Source organism: Geotrypetes seraphini, chromosome 13 (assembly GCF_902459505.1).
Source record: "Geotrypetes seraphini chromosome 13, aGeoSer1.1, whole genome shotgun sequence".
Lineage (NCBI taxonomy): Eukaryota > Metazoa > Chordata > Amphibia > Gymnophiona > Dermophiidae > Geotrypetes > Geotrypetes seraphini.
In genome coordinates this window covers 14,545,281-14,562,526 of record NC_047096.1, presented here as the reverse complement: position 1 = coordinate 14,562,526, position 17,246 = coordinate 14,545,281, and the positions used below count along the sequence as shown (strand labels likewise).

General features: G+C 43.6%; 1 protein-coding gene across 2 annotated transcripts in view; it reads right to left on the bottom strand.

Annotated features, from left to right (window-relative positions):
• Nucleotides 1-6,039, bottom strand: part of LOC117347576 (receptor-type tyrosine-protein phosphatase V-like) — a 122,682-nt gene extending 116,643 nt beyond the window's left edge. The window contains exon 1 of one of the 2 annotated variants that reach the window (XM_033918688.1): nucleotides 5,917-6,039. The gene's annotated coding sequence lies outside the window, so the exon portion shown is untranslated. Of the gene's footprint in view, nucleotides 1-5,902 lie in introns of both variants that reach the window. The other variant, XM_033918689.1, reaches the window with a different exon arrangement.
• Between the last annotated feature and the right edge of the window lie 11,207 nt (nucleotides 6,040-17,246).

Genomic DNA, 17,246 nt, shown 5'->3' with positions numbered 1-17,246 from the left:
TCAACAGTTTCTAACTGCACATAAGTGCAGAGCTCCCAGCAAACATAAAAACTGCTGCTGCTGGGTCAGACCAGTGGTCCATCCTGCCCAGTAGTCCACTCACGCGGCGGCCCCCAGGTCAAAGACCAGTGCTCTAAATGAGTCCAGTATCACCTGCGTATGTTTCAGTTTAGCAGGAACTTGTCCAACTTTGTCTTGAATCCCAGGAAGGTGTTTTCCCCTATAAGTTTCAAGTTTATTTAAAATTTCTTATACCACCCAATCAAGCCTTCTAGGCGGTGTACAAAAATGCCAAAACAATGCGCCAATTAAAATACAATTTAAACAAAAAACAAACCAGGGGAAATGACATTTTTTTAAAAGACCTTGTCAAACGGGAAGAAAGGTTAGAACTACAATTGATAGAAAGAAATAAAACACTCAAGGGAAAGAATAACAAAGGGAGGGGGAACTGAAGGTTGAACCCTTTCTTGAATCTACGTCGTTCCAGTTTTCTACCATTCTCTGGGTGAAGAAGAACTTCCTTATGTTTGTACGGAATCTATCCCCTTTAAACTTTAGAGAGTGCCCTCTCGTTCTCCCTACCTTGGAGAGAGTGAACAACCTGTCCTTATCTACTAAGTCTATTCCCTTCATTATCTTGAACGTTTCGATCATGTCCCCTCGCAGTCTTCTCTTTTCAAGGGAGAAGAGGCCCAGTTTCTCCAATCTCTCGCTCTACGGCAACTCCTCCAGCCCAAAGATTTGCACCCCCCCCACTGACCACATAGGGCTCCTTTTACAAAGATGCGCTACCGCGTGCTATAGTGCGCGCTACTGCCCGCTTAAAAGGAGGCAGTAGCGGCTAGCACGTGTGACATTTTAGTGCTCGCTAAGCACGCACTAAAACCACTTTGTAATAGGATCCCATAGTGTCACCAATCCGGGAGCGAGACATTATCATCCTACCACCCAAACACAGTTTCATACTATTTTCCGATCTCAAACACCGTCTGGGATGATACATTTAGAAATATCCTTGCAAAATTTTATAATGTACTCTTTGTTGGATTTACGTGCTTTAAAACTGATGTTACGTGTGCCATTCTGGGCATACCAGTAATTAACCTTGCTGCAGAATTAATATCGTTTGTCTCTATATATTTTCTATTTTTCTATTTATCCACTAATTTACTTATCTGTAGCCCAGTAATTCCAAGAGGTCCTGAACTGGATTCCATGAAGAGGATGTGGGTACCCATGTGGGATCCCTACGAGGGTCAAGATAAGAAAATTGGGCCATTAGGGCATAGACAGGGGGTGGGTAAGCAGAGTGGGCAGACTTGATGGGCTGTAGCCCTTTTCTGCCATCATTTATTTTATTTATTTATTTATTTATTTAGATTTATATCCCGTTCTCCCAGTAGCTCAGAACGGTCTACAAGTTCTATGTTTCTATGTTTCTAATGGCCCACTGGTGAACACTTTTGTTTCAAAGCTCTGCAGGCAGATCCAGACCACAAATAAGCTAAATATTCCCAAGGACTTCTTTAATCTAGGACAATTATGTGGCATTAGATACACACAGATGTTGTAATACATATTCTCGAATTACGGTATTGGTTGCACAATCTTCAGGCAAAAACTTTTATAGAGGAAAATCAAACTTAAACAATCCTGGTTGATTCGGCAAGTTCAAACATAGTATGCTAGGAACGCCACTTTCTGTCCCAGCTGAGGAGTGGCAGTTAAATAGCGTTAATATAACTGGCCTCTCCTTTTCTTATCAGCAGGGATTCAAATGAAACATAAACGGCCTCGAGGTTCTTAGATCAGGATCTCGATTCCGACTTCAAACCCTGGCACATTGCCCCCCACTGTTTGGATTCGGGTTAGAAAGAACCTGCAGCCTTTCCGGACTAGCACAAAACCGATTTCCATTTGGATCCCCAATTCATCACGCCGCTAGGACTCGAGCACCCAACAACCGCCCCACATCCCGTTGGTTCCTTCCAGCCCCTCCCACTTGCAGGTATATTCCACAGTTGTTCCAGCAGAGGGGATAAAAAAGGGTCTGGAAAAGCCAAATCCCAAAACATTTTCTGATCAAACTGCTTAAGTGCTTCTCTGTCTCCCGTCTGCCAGGCATCGTGGGGTTGTCTCTCATCTTGTACCTTATAGAAATGCAACAGCTGCCAGGGTTGCTAGCTTTTTAGTGCCAGGTGATGGTAATGCTTTACAATGCTAGGGATACTACTGATACTGTATGCAGTGGCGTAGAAAGGGGGGGGCGCGGAGGGCGGTCTGCCCTGGGCGCGGTCTTTCTAAGAGCACAACACCTCACCTCCTCTCCGCCTCCCTCCTTTTCCTCTCCTTGCCGCGTGCGCCCTTTTACCTTCCCCTGTACCTTTTTTAGTTCCTCAGCGCGAGGTTGCTGTCCGTTGTCGGCATCGGCGCTCTCTCCGACGTCACTTCTGGGACCCGTGGCTAGGAAGTGACATCAAAGGGCGAGCCGACACCGACGTGGGCATGCTGCTCAGGCCGGAGAAGTTAAAAAGGTATGGGGAAAGGAAAAGAGGGCACGCGTGCGGCAGGGAGGGTGCGGGGGAGGGACGCCGCTCACTCTTATTCCGCCACTGACTGAATGAATGATAAATCTTGTCCAGTTCTCTGTCCTTTTTTTTTTTAATTATTATTTATGGCTTGAAATGTTTGTATATTGTTTGAAGAGCAACTGATGCTCGGCGTATAGAGTCCGTATAATCCACATCGTTTTATACAACGCGAAGAGACTCGGGGGGGCCCGGGGGGGCCCGGATTCTGTAACTGGCACTATTCTCAGCGGCCACCTTAAAAGTGGCCGCTGATCACGTGTCAATCACGCGACGGCGCCAGGTACAGAATGGAGCCTCCGGCAAAGGTAGGCGCCGGAAATGTAGGCGAAGGTTTTCCAGGCTTACATTTCTGGCACCTCTGTAGGCGCTTTGGGCCGCCTAACGCTCCTTCTGGCATTCCGCATGCCCACAGTGGGCACTAGGCAGCCTAATGTGTCTACAGAGGCGCAATTCTGGTGCCGGTTGGCACCTTGAAACTCGGTCAAAAACATGGTTGAAAATGGCGTTTATAACAGTGCTTGGGTGCCTACCGGTTACAAAATCCGGTCCTCAGTGTCGTACAGTGCTCGTTAGTGTTCACTCTCACTCAAAGCACTGTCTATACTCAATATTTCATTTATATTACTTTGGGATCTCAGCAATATAGCTCCACTGCAGTCAATACTTCATTGCTGTTAGGAGACGTCTACATCAAATCTTCACTCATAAAGTACTTATAGGCTAATTATATTTTCTTCCTTTGCATATAAATAAGTGCTTACATTTCAAAGCTTAGCTTTTTTGTTTCAGGCGGTGAAGAGGGCTTTTTCCACTGGCATTGCACTTATAAACCAAGAGCACTCATGCTCTGCTTGTCACGGACAATGACACACCTCATCGGTCTCCTCTTATAGTTTTGTTTCACAACTTCGTCAAAGAACATAAGAACATATGAATCGCCTTCCTGGGTCAGACCAATGGTCCATCAAGCCCAGTAGCACATTCTCACGGTGGCCAATCCAGGTCCCTATTACCTGGCCAAAACCCAAGGAGTAGCAACATTCCAGCATCTCAAAGAATAGCCAGATTGGAACCCCAATGAGAGCAACATTCCGGAGCTGAGATTGTGATGTCATAATGCCTCATTCCACAGTGCCTCAGAGCCAACCTCATCAGTGATGTCACAATGGCTTGATTCTCCTATACTTGGCTCACGTAAGTACATAAGAATAGCCATACTGGGTCAGACCAATGGTCCATCAAGACCAATAGCCCGTTCTCATGGTAGCCAATCCCTAGTACCTGGCCAAAACCCAAGGAGTAGCAACATTCAGCATCTCAAAGAATACTACCCAACAATTTCTTGAAATCAACCTAACACCATCACTATTCTCAAAAACAATCTAACACCACCTCACCTCTTTGAACCAACCTCACTATTCTCAAATTCCTCTGGAAATGGCCAGATATATCTTTATGTAATCCACCTTGAACCGCAAGATAACGGCAGAATAGAAATCACTAATGTAATGTAATGTAACTCTGGATCCCCAATGAGAGCAACATTCCAGAGCTGAGATTGTGATGTCATAATGCCTCATTCCACAGTGCCTTAGAGCCAACCTCATCAGAGATGCTACAATGGCTTAACTGTCCTATACTTGGCTCATTTAAGAACATAAGAATAGCCTTACTGGGTCAGACCAATGGTCCATCAAGCCCAGTAGCCCGTTCTCACAGTGGCCAATTCAGGTCCTTAATACCTGGCCAAAACCAAAGGTGTAGCAACATTCCAGCATCTCAAAGAATAGCCAGATTCTGGAACCCCAATGAGAGCAACATTCCAGAGCTGAGATTGTGATGTCATAATGCCTTATTCCACAGTGCCTCAGAGCATAACTCATCAGTGATGTTACAATGGCTTAATTGTCCTATACTTGGCTCACGTAAGAACATAAGAATAGCCATACTGGGTCCATCTAGCTCAGCAGCCCGTTCTCGCAGTGGCCAATCCAGGTCACTAGTACCTGGCCAAAACTCAAGGAGTAGCAATATTCTTGTTACTGATCCAGGGCAAACAGTGGCTTCCACCATGTCTTTCTCAATAACAGACTATGGACTTTCCTCCAGGAAATTGTCCAAACCTTTCTTAAAACCAGCTACGTTATCTGCTCTTACCACAACCTCTGGCAATGCGTTCCAGAGCTTAACTATTCTCTGAGTGAAAAAAAATATTTCCCTGTAACTTCATCGAGTGTCCCCTAGTCTTTGTAATTTCTGACAGAGTGAAAAATTGATCCACTTGCACCCGTTCTACTCCACTTTACTCCACTCTCCTCCACTTGGTTTCAAATACATTGTGTAATGAGTAAAAATAAAAAATATGTACAGTTTTAAATGTGCTCCAGTGTCCTGAATACTTCATAAACATACCACAAACCTCTTAAAAGCTTGCATATAGGGTTACCATATGGCTCTAGAAAAAGGAGCACGCAGCCTCGAACATTCCTTACAAAAAGAACGTCGCAAAATCGTTTTTCGACTCAGCTTCACATCAGAAGGAGGGTCATCGAATTTTGAAAAGATCTAGCAGTTTACCACAGAAAAGCGGGCATCTACCCCTGACGAAGGGACAAAACGGAGAACTATGTCGGGTAGTTTGAAGCCACACCGCTTTTTCTTAAAAAAAAACAAAAACCCAAAAAAACAGCTAAGTGATCTCTCCTTGAAATATTCGATTGACATACTGGTGACTAAGCGAGGAGTTAATTGAATTTTTTGCGCTAAAAACTTACATAAATATAATGAGAGTTTTCCAAGATTTATATTAAATTAAAAAATACAAAATTATTTTAAAACAAAGAGAGGATACTTCACCTGAGGGTAGGTTCCCACTACTGACCTCCTCTCATATAATTTAATCAAACATTGTTTTAAACATCAATTTCGTTGTATATTTCTTGAGAATCTCCTACAAACTAGGTTGTTTGGTTATTTGATATATCGGGTCACCTTCTTTGCGGATTTAGACCATGTCAAGAGATTTTGATAATCTCCAGAAAAAGGAGGACAGATCGAGATGTCTCTATCTGACTTCCTTACTTTCATTGCTCTCACTGGAAGAAAAACTCAGATGTCTCAATCTGTCCTCCTTTTTCTGGAGCCATATGGTAACCTTACTGCATATACCTATATTGCAACCACAGCCAAGAAATGACTCAAGCAGGATTTTAGAAACAGGGGAAGAGTTGTAACAACTGGTGGGAAAAGGCTTAGGCTACGCTAATCAAAACTTTGCATGGGCATGCAAGAACTTGTCTCATACGTACATCTGAGTACTTACTGGTTTGTCAACACTTGCTTATCATCTGCAGAGTCTCATTTAATTATTTTGTAGCCATGTGAATGACAAGGTGGGATTATGAGTTGGAAAGAGCACTCAAATCCTTCAGAGATCTAAATGATGCACAAGAAAGCAAACCTTTCCTAGAGAAAAGCCTGCTTTAGAACAAGAGGTCGTTATGAGGTTCACCTGGGCTGACTCAGGAGCAACCTCAGAAACTATTCCTCAAAAAGCTGGTGGATGAATGGAGCAGCCTCCCAGAGAAGTTAGCAGAACAGGGTTTCAGAAAACTGTTTGAGGAATCCCACAACCAGCCGGATTTTCAGGATATCCACAAATAATCTACTATTCTACTTGAAAAAGATTTTTCTTATGTATGTTCATTGTGGATATGCTGAAAGCAGGATAGCTGTGAATCCCTAGAACATAGTTTGGAAGCCCTGTAGAGGCAAAAACAGAATTCATAGTAACATAGTAAATGACAGCAGTTAAAGACCTGAACGATCCATCCAGTCTGCCCATTAGTTATACCCATTAAAAATAAATGATTAAATTAACTTGTCTCTTCTTTGATATTTCTGTTTCATTGACTGTAAAGTCCACCTGGTATTGTCCTAGGTTCCAACTGCTGAAGTTGCCATCTAATCAAGCCATTCTGACATCACTGCTGAGGCTGGTTCTTGGGCATTGGTGGAATGAGGCATTATGACATCACAATCTAAGCTCTGGAATGTTGCTACTCTTTGAGTTTCTGCCAGGTAACATAGTAAATGACGGCAGATAAAGACCTGAATGGTCCTTCCAGTCTGCCCATTAGTTATACCCATTAAAAATACATGATTAATTTAACTTGTGTCTTCTTTGATATTTCTGGGTCATAGGCTGTAAAGTCCACCTAGTATTGTCCTAGGTTCCAACTGCTGAAGCTGCCATCCAAGCTCTCTCCAGCCTATCCAACCATCCTGTTTGCAGGATATCTATCATAAAGTCTGGCCAGTAACATCCTCATGTTCTAAGTTAGTGGAGTTCCCATTGATGCCCTCCCAGTCCATCCTACACCATGGTAATCATCACATATGGGACACTGACTTGCCCAGTACCGGCGTTCAAGTCTGTTCAGTGAATCCTGGGGGAAGTACAGGGAATTCTTAATGGTGAGAAAGTGAAGTTAAAGCTAGATATTGACCTTTTGTCATGCTCTTAGGAACTGGAGCAAGAAGCGCCCCCCTGAGGTTATAGAAGCAGGGAGAGAAGGTCAGGTGCCCTCGAAAGCTGCGACATCAGAGTTAAATGAAAGGTCCCTTTCAAAAACCTATCAAGATTAATGAGTGTTGCTTCCACCTTCTTCTCTTAGGTCAGTGGTCTCAAACTCACGGCCCTCCAGGTACTATTTTTAGGTCCTCGGTATGTTTATCATAATCACAAAAAGTAAAATAAAACAGTTTCTTGATCATATGTCTCTTTAGTTATAAATTACAATATTATTATTAAGACTTAGCCAAAAGGAAAGATTTGTAAACTATAAAGAGTTTTACCTCATGCAAAATTGTCTATCAGTTTTAATTGGGGGGGGGGGGGGGGTTCTATCGCTCTCTTAAGTTCTTTTCCAGAATCATTGTTCTAAGTTTTGTTTTCTCTCATTCATCCTGTCTTTTTCCCTTTCTTCCTTCCATTGAATGAACCCCCCTTTTACAAAACCGTAAAATTTGGAATTCATTGCCAAAGAAGTTGGTAAAATCAGTTAGCTTAGCAGGGTTTTAAAAATGTTTGGATAATTTCCTAAAAGAGAAGTCCATAGACCATTATTGAAATGGCTGGGGAAATCCACTGCTTATTCCTAGCATAAGCAGCATAAATAATAATAATAACTTTATTCTTTTATATCACCATTACCAGAAGTTCTAGGTGGTTTACACTAAGAAACTGGGCAGTCAGCGAAGTACAATCACTCAATAAAAATACAAATTACAATCTTAAAAAACTCCTGAGTTAGGTAATGTTTTATTACTTGGGATCTAGCTAGGTACTTGGGACCTGGGTTGGCCACTGTTGCAAACAGGACACTGGGCTTTATGTACTTTCGGTCTGTATGGCAGCTCTTATATTCTTATGTGAGCCAAGTATACAACAATCAAGCTATTGTGACATCACTGATGAGGTTGGCTCTTAGGCATTGGTGGAATGAGGCATTATGACATCACAATCTCAGCTCTGGAATGTTGCTACTCTTTGGGTTTTCTGCCAGATACTTGAGACTTGGGTTGGCCACTGTTGGGAACAGGACACTGGGCTTTATGGCCCTTTGGTCTGTCCCAGTATTCTGATGTTCTTCTCTTTCTTTTTTCTCCATTTCTCTGATCTTCCTATAGCTAGATTGTATTTCTCTGTCTCTCCCCTCCCCCACCTTTCCCAGTCCTCATTGTCCCTCTACTTCTTATGCTTACCTTTCTAGTCCTCCCATTTTGACCCGTACCCCTTATTCCTTGCATCAGAATCCTATTTCCATATGTCAGCCATTTTCTAATCCTCTGTTCTCATCTCCTCTCATTCCCTCACTAAGCCCAATTCCTTTCCTGTCCCTCATCCATTCTACACCTCTGGTTTCTGTCATCCATTCCCCCCTTTTACTTCCCCATTCCTCCTTCAAACACCCTTTGCCTTCCATTTTTCTCACCCCGTTCACAGCCATCTCTTCCTCCTTCTCTCATTTCCCCTCTTTCCCTCTATCTCCTTCATCACTATATGGCTCCTCTTCTAAATTTATTTACCCTCTTAGGTCTCCTTTCTGCCCCCAGCATCCACTCCTCTGCTCCTCCATGTCCATCTTCCACTATAGACACCCCGCTCCACCCAGCCCCTAGATACGGTCCTGCTTTTCTATCTTACATCCCCTGCATCAGCCTTCCTCCAGCCACAGCTATTGCATCATCTCCTATACCCTTTCTTCCAGCCCCATCAACAGCACCCCTTTTCCCATCCCCCATTGCCCCAGGTACATTAGATTGTAAGACCACCAGGTCAGACAGGGAAAAAATGCTTGAGTACCTGAATAAATTCATGGAAACCATTCTGAGCTCCCCTGGCAGAACAGTATAAAAAATTGAATGAATAAATAAATATGGAAGGAAACATGCTGGAAACAAGGAAAATTAGATATTGGGAGGGGGGGATACAGGAAGGAGAAATCAAAAGCAGGAGACCACCCTGAAAAGACATGAGTAAACAAAAGATCATGGGGCTAATATTCAGTACTTTTTAGCTGTCTGGGAACAGCTCCCGACTGGCTACGTAACACATAATAAATATATTAAAAATACGTATTGTGAAATCCAGTTATGAGCAGGGATTCATCCAGACCATATATACCAAAGATATAGCTGACATACTAGAAATCAAAAAGATGAAAAGGAGAAAAATAAACCTCAATTGAGGGATGTTGGGACTACACAAGTACCCAACCCTCCACTCATCATCACGGGTTTATAAAAAACTCCAAAACATGTATAAATAATCAATTCTCACGTTTTTCATTCATACAAAATCTTCTTTTTGTTATTTTCTCAAAGTCTTTTTTATATAAATTCAATGTAAATGTCAAGCAGTAGAAGGCCCGAATCCCAAACTTAACCACATTAATTGGCGAGGACTACAGCTGGATACAATAAGTGCAAGCAGTTTTTAGAGATATGAAGCATATAAATGGAACCGTGAAAAAATACACTCATCTGAAATCGAGGATTTTCACCAAAGGCTTCCAACTCAAAATCCCGACAGAAAAGACTTTCTGTTTCGCCCGGCAAGGGCTACTTCAGGGGAAAAGTGCCAACTCGAATATCTCTCTGCTTCTTACTGTCTACTGGTAGTAAAGCCGACTCCTCTCAGGACGGTGCTTGTGTTCAGCCTATCGTGCATCACGTAGTTGATGACGTCATGACGCCCGGTTCGTGTTTTATTCGAGCCGGGCGCGTCTCTCAGTCCCAGCACCGTCCTGAGAGGAGTCGGCTTTACTACCAGTAGACAGTAAGAAGCAGAGAGATATTCGAGTTGGCACTTTTCCCCTGAAGTAGCCCTTGCCGGGCGAAACAGAAAGTCTTTTCTGTCGGGATTTTGAGTTGGAAGCCTTTGGTGAAAATCCTCGATTTCAGATGAGTGTATTTTTTCACGGTTCCATTTATATGCTTCATATCTCTAAAAACTGCTTGCATTTATTGTATCCAGCTGTAGTCCTCGCCAATTAATGTGGTTAAGTTTGGGATTCGGGCCTTCTACTGCTTGACATTTACATTGAATTTATATAAAAAAGACTTTGAGAAAATAACAAAAAGAAGATTTTGTATGAATGAAAAACGTGAGAATTGATTATTTATACATGTTTTGGAGTTTTTTATAAACCCGTGATGATGAGTGGAGGGTTGGGTACTTGTGTAGTCCCAACATCCCTCAATTGAGGTTTATTTTTCTCCTTTTCATCTTTTTGATTTCTAGTATGTCAGCTATATCTTTGGTATATATGGTCTGGATGAATCCCTGCTCATAACTGGATTTCACAATACGTATTTTTAATATATTTATTATTAGTTTCACGTTTGTGCCTCAACAAATTGTTACGTAACACATAACACATAGTGAGCTCTCCAGCAATATCTGGCCAATAAGTATTTAGCAGTTAGTAGGCTAAATTTGGCAGCCAAATAAAACCATCCAAAAGGGTTGTCTATCTGTGGCCGCTAGGACTTAGCTAGCTAGCCACTGAATATTGGCATGGCCAGTTCTCCTAGGACAAGCAGGATGAGTCAGCCACATATGGGTGTTTTCCCAACAGCTCCCAATTTGCGGATAAGCTCTCCAATAGCTCAGAGAGATTTTTTTTTTTCTCTCTCTGAGCACGTGCAGTGCCCGGGCCCCACTGGGCATGCCCGAAGAGCAGAAATTTAATGCTGGTCACAGGGAAATAGCCAGTGATTGCCATCTACCAGTTAGCCCCCTCTCTGCAGCACTCCTTGTCTTTCGGGCTTCTCTGCCCTCAATCCAGGTTCTTCCTGTCCTCTCCTAGTCGGTCCTCTCCGTCTTGGCCCAGGTAGCCCTCCAAACCTTTCATTCTCCTGGCACCACAAAACCTCCATGGTGAATCCCCAGCACAGCAGCCTGCAAAGCCTCTCGCTTGTATGCTCTGCAAGGCTCTGTCGGTCCCAGTCCTGCGCCCTTTGCAGTAGAAAGTATGCATCAGAAAGGGTGGGGCTGGGACCGGCAGAGCTTTACAGAGCGCATTAACGTGAGGCTTTGTGGGATCCTGTCTTGTAATTCACCATTGAAGTTTTGCAGCACTAGGAGAATCGGGGGGAGGACGGCTACCTGGGCCTAGACCAGGGGTGTCAAAGTCCCTCCTCGAGGGCCGCAATCCAGTCGGGTTTTCAGGATTTCCCCAATGAATATGTATGAGATCTGTTTGCATGCACTGCTTTCGTTGTATGCTAATGGATCTCATGCATATTCATTGGGGAAATCCTGAAAACCCGACTGGATTGCGGCCCTCGAGGAGGGACTTTGACACCCCTGGTCTAGACGGAGAGGAGAGAGACAGGGAGACATTTACGTAAATTTCTTCTCCCTCTCCCGACGCACCGTGGTTTGCAGCATTTGGGTGGGCCTGAGCCTAAAGTGGGTAGGCCCAGGCCCACCTAGGCCCACTCGTGGCTACGCCCTGCAGCCCCGTCATATGCACAGAAATATAGTCCTGATTTCCCTTTTAAAAATAATAAAAAAGCTACATTTTCTTACATGCAGTGAGCACAGCTAGCCTGGATTGACTTCTTTTGGATGCCTGGGATAAAGTGGCAGCCCTGTCCATGCTGCTCTTCAAGGCCAGAGCTAGATCCAGTCCACTCTATCCATCACAGGTTATCCCAAGATCACAGAATGGGAAAAGTCTCTCAACAAATCAGATGATGAAGCCTTCCATCTGGCCAAAAAGTTATTTTCTGCGCTATTCTCCCCTCTAAAATGTAACAAATTCCGACATATTTCAACTGAGATTACAGTATTACGGTGTGTCTTTTTCTTTCTCATAGGCTTCCTCACATTTGGTTGTATGTAAGCATCTAGCACCCTCTAGTGGTAATAAACAAGAACTCCAATTTTTAAACATCTTGCAATCCTCCTGACGTGGTCCTGACTGGTTATATCATCCGGTCACCAAAAAATGCTGAATAGCAAGACACTAAGCCCCTCATATCGAATAGATTCTCGATCCCAGCCAAACAGCCATCAAATGATTCCTTGGTCCCTCATCTTTCCCTACCATATTTGGCTGGCCTGCAATTGAATAATGAATAAGAGACTTTTTAATTTCCTTCTGTGACTACTACTGTTATTATTTATCATTTCTATAGTGATGAAAGGTGTACGCAGTACTGTACATTTAACATTCAATAGACAGTCCTTGCTCATAAGAGCTTACAATCTAATTTGGATAGACAGGGCATCTCAGGGCTGGGGAGTTCCTAGCAGAAGGAATGATACAATGGGTATGGGTATCTGACAGTGATTGGGAATTAAAAGTTGAGAGCAGCTCTAAAAAAGTGGGCTTGTAGCTTGGATTTGAATACTGCTAGAGACAGAGCATGACGTATTGACTCTGGCAGCCTGTTCCAGAAAGAAAGAAGGGATGGAGTCTGGAGTTGGCATTGGAGGAGCAGATCGGAGGGACTTACCTGACAAATGGAGTTCGTGGAGGGGAGCATAGGGAGAGATAAGCGAGGAGTGGTATTGAGGGGCTATAGAGGGAATGCACTTGTAAGTCAGTAAGAGGAGTGAAAAGGATTAGGTCCCAAATCCTGCCCCATACTTTCTCTGTCTCTGTCATTTGGAAGCCAGGTACCTGGGGACATATCTTAAAGACCAGAAATCATCTTTCAAACATGTCCAATTTTATTGTGAGCTTTACATCTCTTTTATATCATTCTAAATGAATCAGAGTTGTCAGCATGTGACGTAAATGCAAACCATATATGGACACAGGTCACATGAAACTTTAAAGAAAATAACAAGCATTTTTACTAGCTAGAGACTGAAGTCCACAGAGGGTGCTGTGGTCAGCAGAGCTTATTTAAAGCTATTTGCAAATACGGCTTATAAAAACAATTGAAGTCACTTTACAACAGAATAACACACATCTTATCAAACATCAGAGAAGGAAAAACAAACAGGGTCTGGTTTTCTTACAGCTTCAAAACATTCTAGCCTAAGGAAAACTACCAAGGTACATGATACTGATACGTGTCCCTTCAAGGAGTTTGAACTGTGTTTGTAAGCTGATGGGGAGCCAATGAAGCAGCCTGAGGAGAGGGGTAATGTGAGCGTGAGTCCTGCAGCAGCATTTTGAACGGATTGAAGGTGTGAGAGATGGAGGATCAGGAGACCTGAGAGAAGTACGTTGCAGTAGTCTAAGCGAGAGGTGATGAGAGTGTGGATAAGGGTTTGGGTAGTACGCTCAGAGAGGAGAAGTCAGATTTTGGTTTTAACGGTTTGTTGGATCTGAGCGGAGAAGGAGAGAGAGGAGTCAAAGATCACCCCAAAGTTATGAGCTGACAAGTCGGGGAGGAGGAGAGGGTTATCCACAGAAATATTTTCCTCCCTTGTGGTTTCCTCCTGTAAAACATTATCCCCCATAATTCTAAGAATTTGGGCACACAAACAGATGTGCAGCATGCTAGGTTGCACACTTGGGTTGCAGAATAGTGCCTGTGATGTGCATAATTTGTTACATTAGCCGATAATTGTCAGTAATAACCAATAATTCATATTAATTGCTTCTAATTGACACTAATTTGATATTTTACAAACTAAGCGTATATAATCTATAGCGTGCAACTGCAAAGAGAGTGAGGATCTGGGAGGGGCAGAGGCAAGTCAGGGGCACGCCTAGAACTTATGCATGTTATGTTATGTTTAATTCTTCGTATCAATAAACTTATGCACACAAGTTACAAGTGAGCCAATAAGAAAGGGGGAGGGGTGGGAGCTGTTAGCAATTTAAAAAAAAAGGAAAGATTTGTGACCGCCGCAGTGCCTTATATTTTTCTGTAGGCAGACTACGGGCATGTATCGAACAGAACTTCAACACGCTTTAAACCCATGCTTTTAACACACATGCTCACAATGCGCATGATACAGAATATAAAACACGAATGAGTTCTTGTGCCTATCTAAAGTTATTTTATAGTTTTACTAGCTGATGCCCCGGCGTTGCACGGGTATTTAATTATAGCACTAACACTGTAAATGGATTCAAATAAAGATACTTTATAGTGGTGAATGAAATTATTTTTTTACAGCTTAATAAAAAGTACAATATTCAAATTATAATGTGAAATATTTGACAAAATGAATACAATACAACTAACGCAAAACGTGATTATAAACAACAATTTTAGTTTCACCTCCTGGAGCAAGAACATATACATTCTTGGGTGAACCCACCCTTGAGCAAGCAACATAGAGTTGTGGGCCGCGAGACCCCCAGAACATATCACCCCAGGTAATGAGGGATCTGCATACCAAGTTTCGTTCAAATCGGTCAAGCCGTTTTTGAATTACTGTGAGAATGGCAGCTTTTTACATTTTTTCCATCGACATGAATGGGTGAAATCTGATTTTCTGTTTGTAGCTCCGCCCACGTGTGCAGGTGGGCCACGAGACCCCCAGAACATATCACCCCAGGTAGTTGGAATTACTGTGAGAATGGCAGCTTTTTACATTTTTTCCATCAACATGAATGGGTGAAATCTGATTTTCTGTTTGTAGCTCCGCCCACGTGTGCAGGTGGGCCGCGAGACCCCCAGAACATATCACCCCAGGTAGTGAGGGATCTGCATACCAAGTTTCATTCAAATCGGTCAAGTCGTTTTTGAATTACTGTGAGAATGGCAGCTTTTTACATTTTTTCCATTGACATGAATGGGTGAAATCTGATTTTCTGTTTGTAGCTCCGCCCACGTGTGCAGGTGGGCCGCGAGACCTCCAGAACATATCATCCCAGGTAGTGAGGGATCTGCATACCAAGTTTCGTTCAAATCGGTCAAGCCGTTTTTGCGTGATCGCGGCACATACACACATACACACACACATACACACATACATACCTCCGATTTTATATATATAGATAGTTATTTTAAATAGCTGCTCTATGCGGCGTTGTAACCTCGATACTGATATTTCAGGGCAGAAGAGTCGGCAAGGATAGTGAGCGATTGGTCCTCAGCAGTTGCTCTTTTTTCAGATCAGCAGACCCGCTCGGCATTTCTTCTTCTGCTTTGCGATTCGATCGCTGCCTACTTTTGCATGGCATTTCCCCTCGTTAGTATGCTCGGATCGGAGAAGCACATCGGACAGCAGTTTTGTCAATCGGGTCGGGGAACGCGAACGATTGCAAAACCAGTCAGACCGGTTTGGCGACGATCGTTGCAGGGTCGGTGAGTTTAGTGAGTCTGGCCTTTAGGCGTGAGCATTTACACTAGACATTGAAGTACAGTGGTACCTCAGTTTACGAGTGCGCCGGTTTGTGAGGGTTTTGCGAGACGAGCAAAACATTCCCAAAATCGGCACTTCGGAAACTGAGAGTGCTTCGATTTGCGAGCGGCGCCCCCCCATGATTTGGCACCCTCCCCCCCCCCCCGCGATCCGGCACCCCTCCACCTGCCGCGATCTGAAATCCCCCAGACCCACCCGAACAGGCGTCTTACTTCCATCTGGCCACCGGCATCGGCACCGGCATGTCCTGTGCGTTGGTGCCGGTGCCCAAAGACCTGCCTCCTCTTCTTTGCTGGGCCTTGAGCATCTGCGCATGCTCAAGGCCTGCGAGTTCACGCTCTCTCTGAGATTCTCAGATCACGCAGGGGGGAGCAATGCTGGTTCTCGGGGGGGGGGGGTAGAGAGTGGCGCCTAAAGTGGGCTTAAGCATCGATAGACGTCCTAACCTTAGGCACTCCATATTTATGCCAGGGTTTTCTTGATCTAAATGAGTGCACCTAAGTCAAAAACAGGCACCTACGTGACGAACATGCCCACGATCTGCTCCCTAACTACGCTTGCTTTCTGACAGGCGCTTTGGACTAGGCCAGGGGTGGGCAACTCCGGTCCTCGAGGGCCGGAATCCAGTCGGGTTTTCAGGATTCCCCCAATGAATATGCATTGAAAGCAGTGCATGCAAATAGATCTCATGCATATTCATTGGGGAAATCCTGAAAACCCGACTGGATTCTGGCCCTCGAGGACCGGAGACGCCCACCCCTGGACTAGGCCCTTGCCATCTAATTAAGCGCAATTTACATCAGTTCTGAGGTGCTCATTTTTAATTATCGGTGCACAAAAAAGCGGTATTTCCAGCAACTTATCTGGAATGATGTCTGAGCTGTAATTGTAGCGAAATCTAGCGCAGAGACTTCCAGCGCTCAACGGAGCACCCGTTTCACTATCAGCTTCATCAGGAGCCCGGAGCTGCCCAAAAGATTTTTTTTCCACACATATTAAAGGAGCATTTTTCCAAAACATCACGTGTGCAAAAATTTTTGAGGGGCAGCTTCGGGATCCTGATGAAGCTTATAGTGAAACGGGTGCTCCGTTGAGCGCTGGAAGTTTCTTCCCTAGCTTATGCTACAATTACAGCTCAAACACCATTCCAAATAAGTTGGTGGAAGTAATACCTGTTGTGCATTGGCAAATAATAATTTTTTGTAAAGTACAATATTACAAATGGGGAGGATTTTCTGATCGATGATGGTAATGCTAGATAAACAGCGGTCAGTTGATATATACAACCCGCCTTGGGCAATATCTGAAATCTTTTCCTCCCATATTATATTACGCTTGAATAATTCTGTTGTTCAACTTTATTTTTGAGTATAGAAATATTACACCATAACGTAACATCAAAGTGGAACGGATGGAATAGAACAGAAAATAGAATAGCTTTTCTCTGGGCTTCCCCAATATTTCCAGATCTTAACCTATCTTAATTTTTTTTTTTTAACTTGTTCACCTTTATTGTTATGTTTTCACAGCAGATTTTCATAATTCCATAATCTAATTCTAGAAAAATGATATCCACATCCCCCCCATACCCACACACACTCTCTCTCTCTTCCAAGCTGTGAATAGAACCTCCCCCCCCCCCCCCCCACCTTCATATTTGCTCCAACTCAGAGACAGCAAAGAGCAGGAGATTGGAAAACGGAGGTTCCTGTAACCATACAGTCGTTTGCTGTGCAGACAAGATAAAACCCTGTAACATTCAGGGTCTCCCCCACGCATCCTCTGTTGCCACCAAGCCTTGA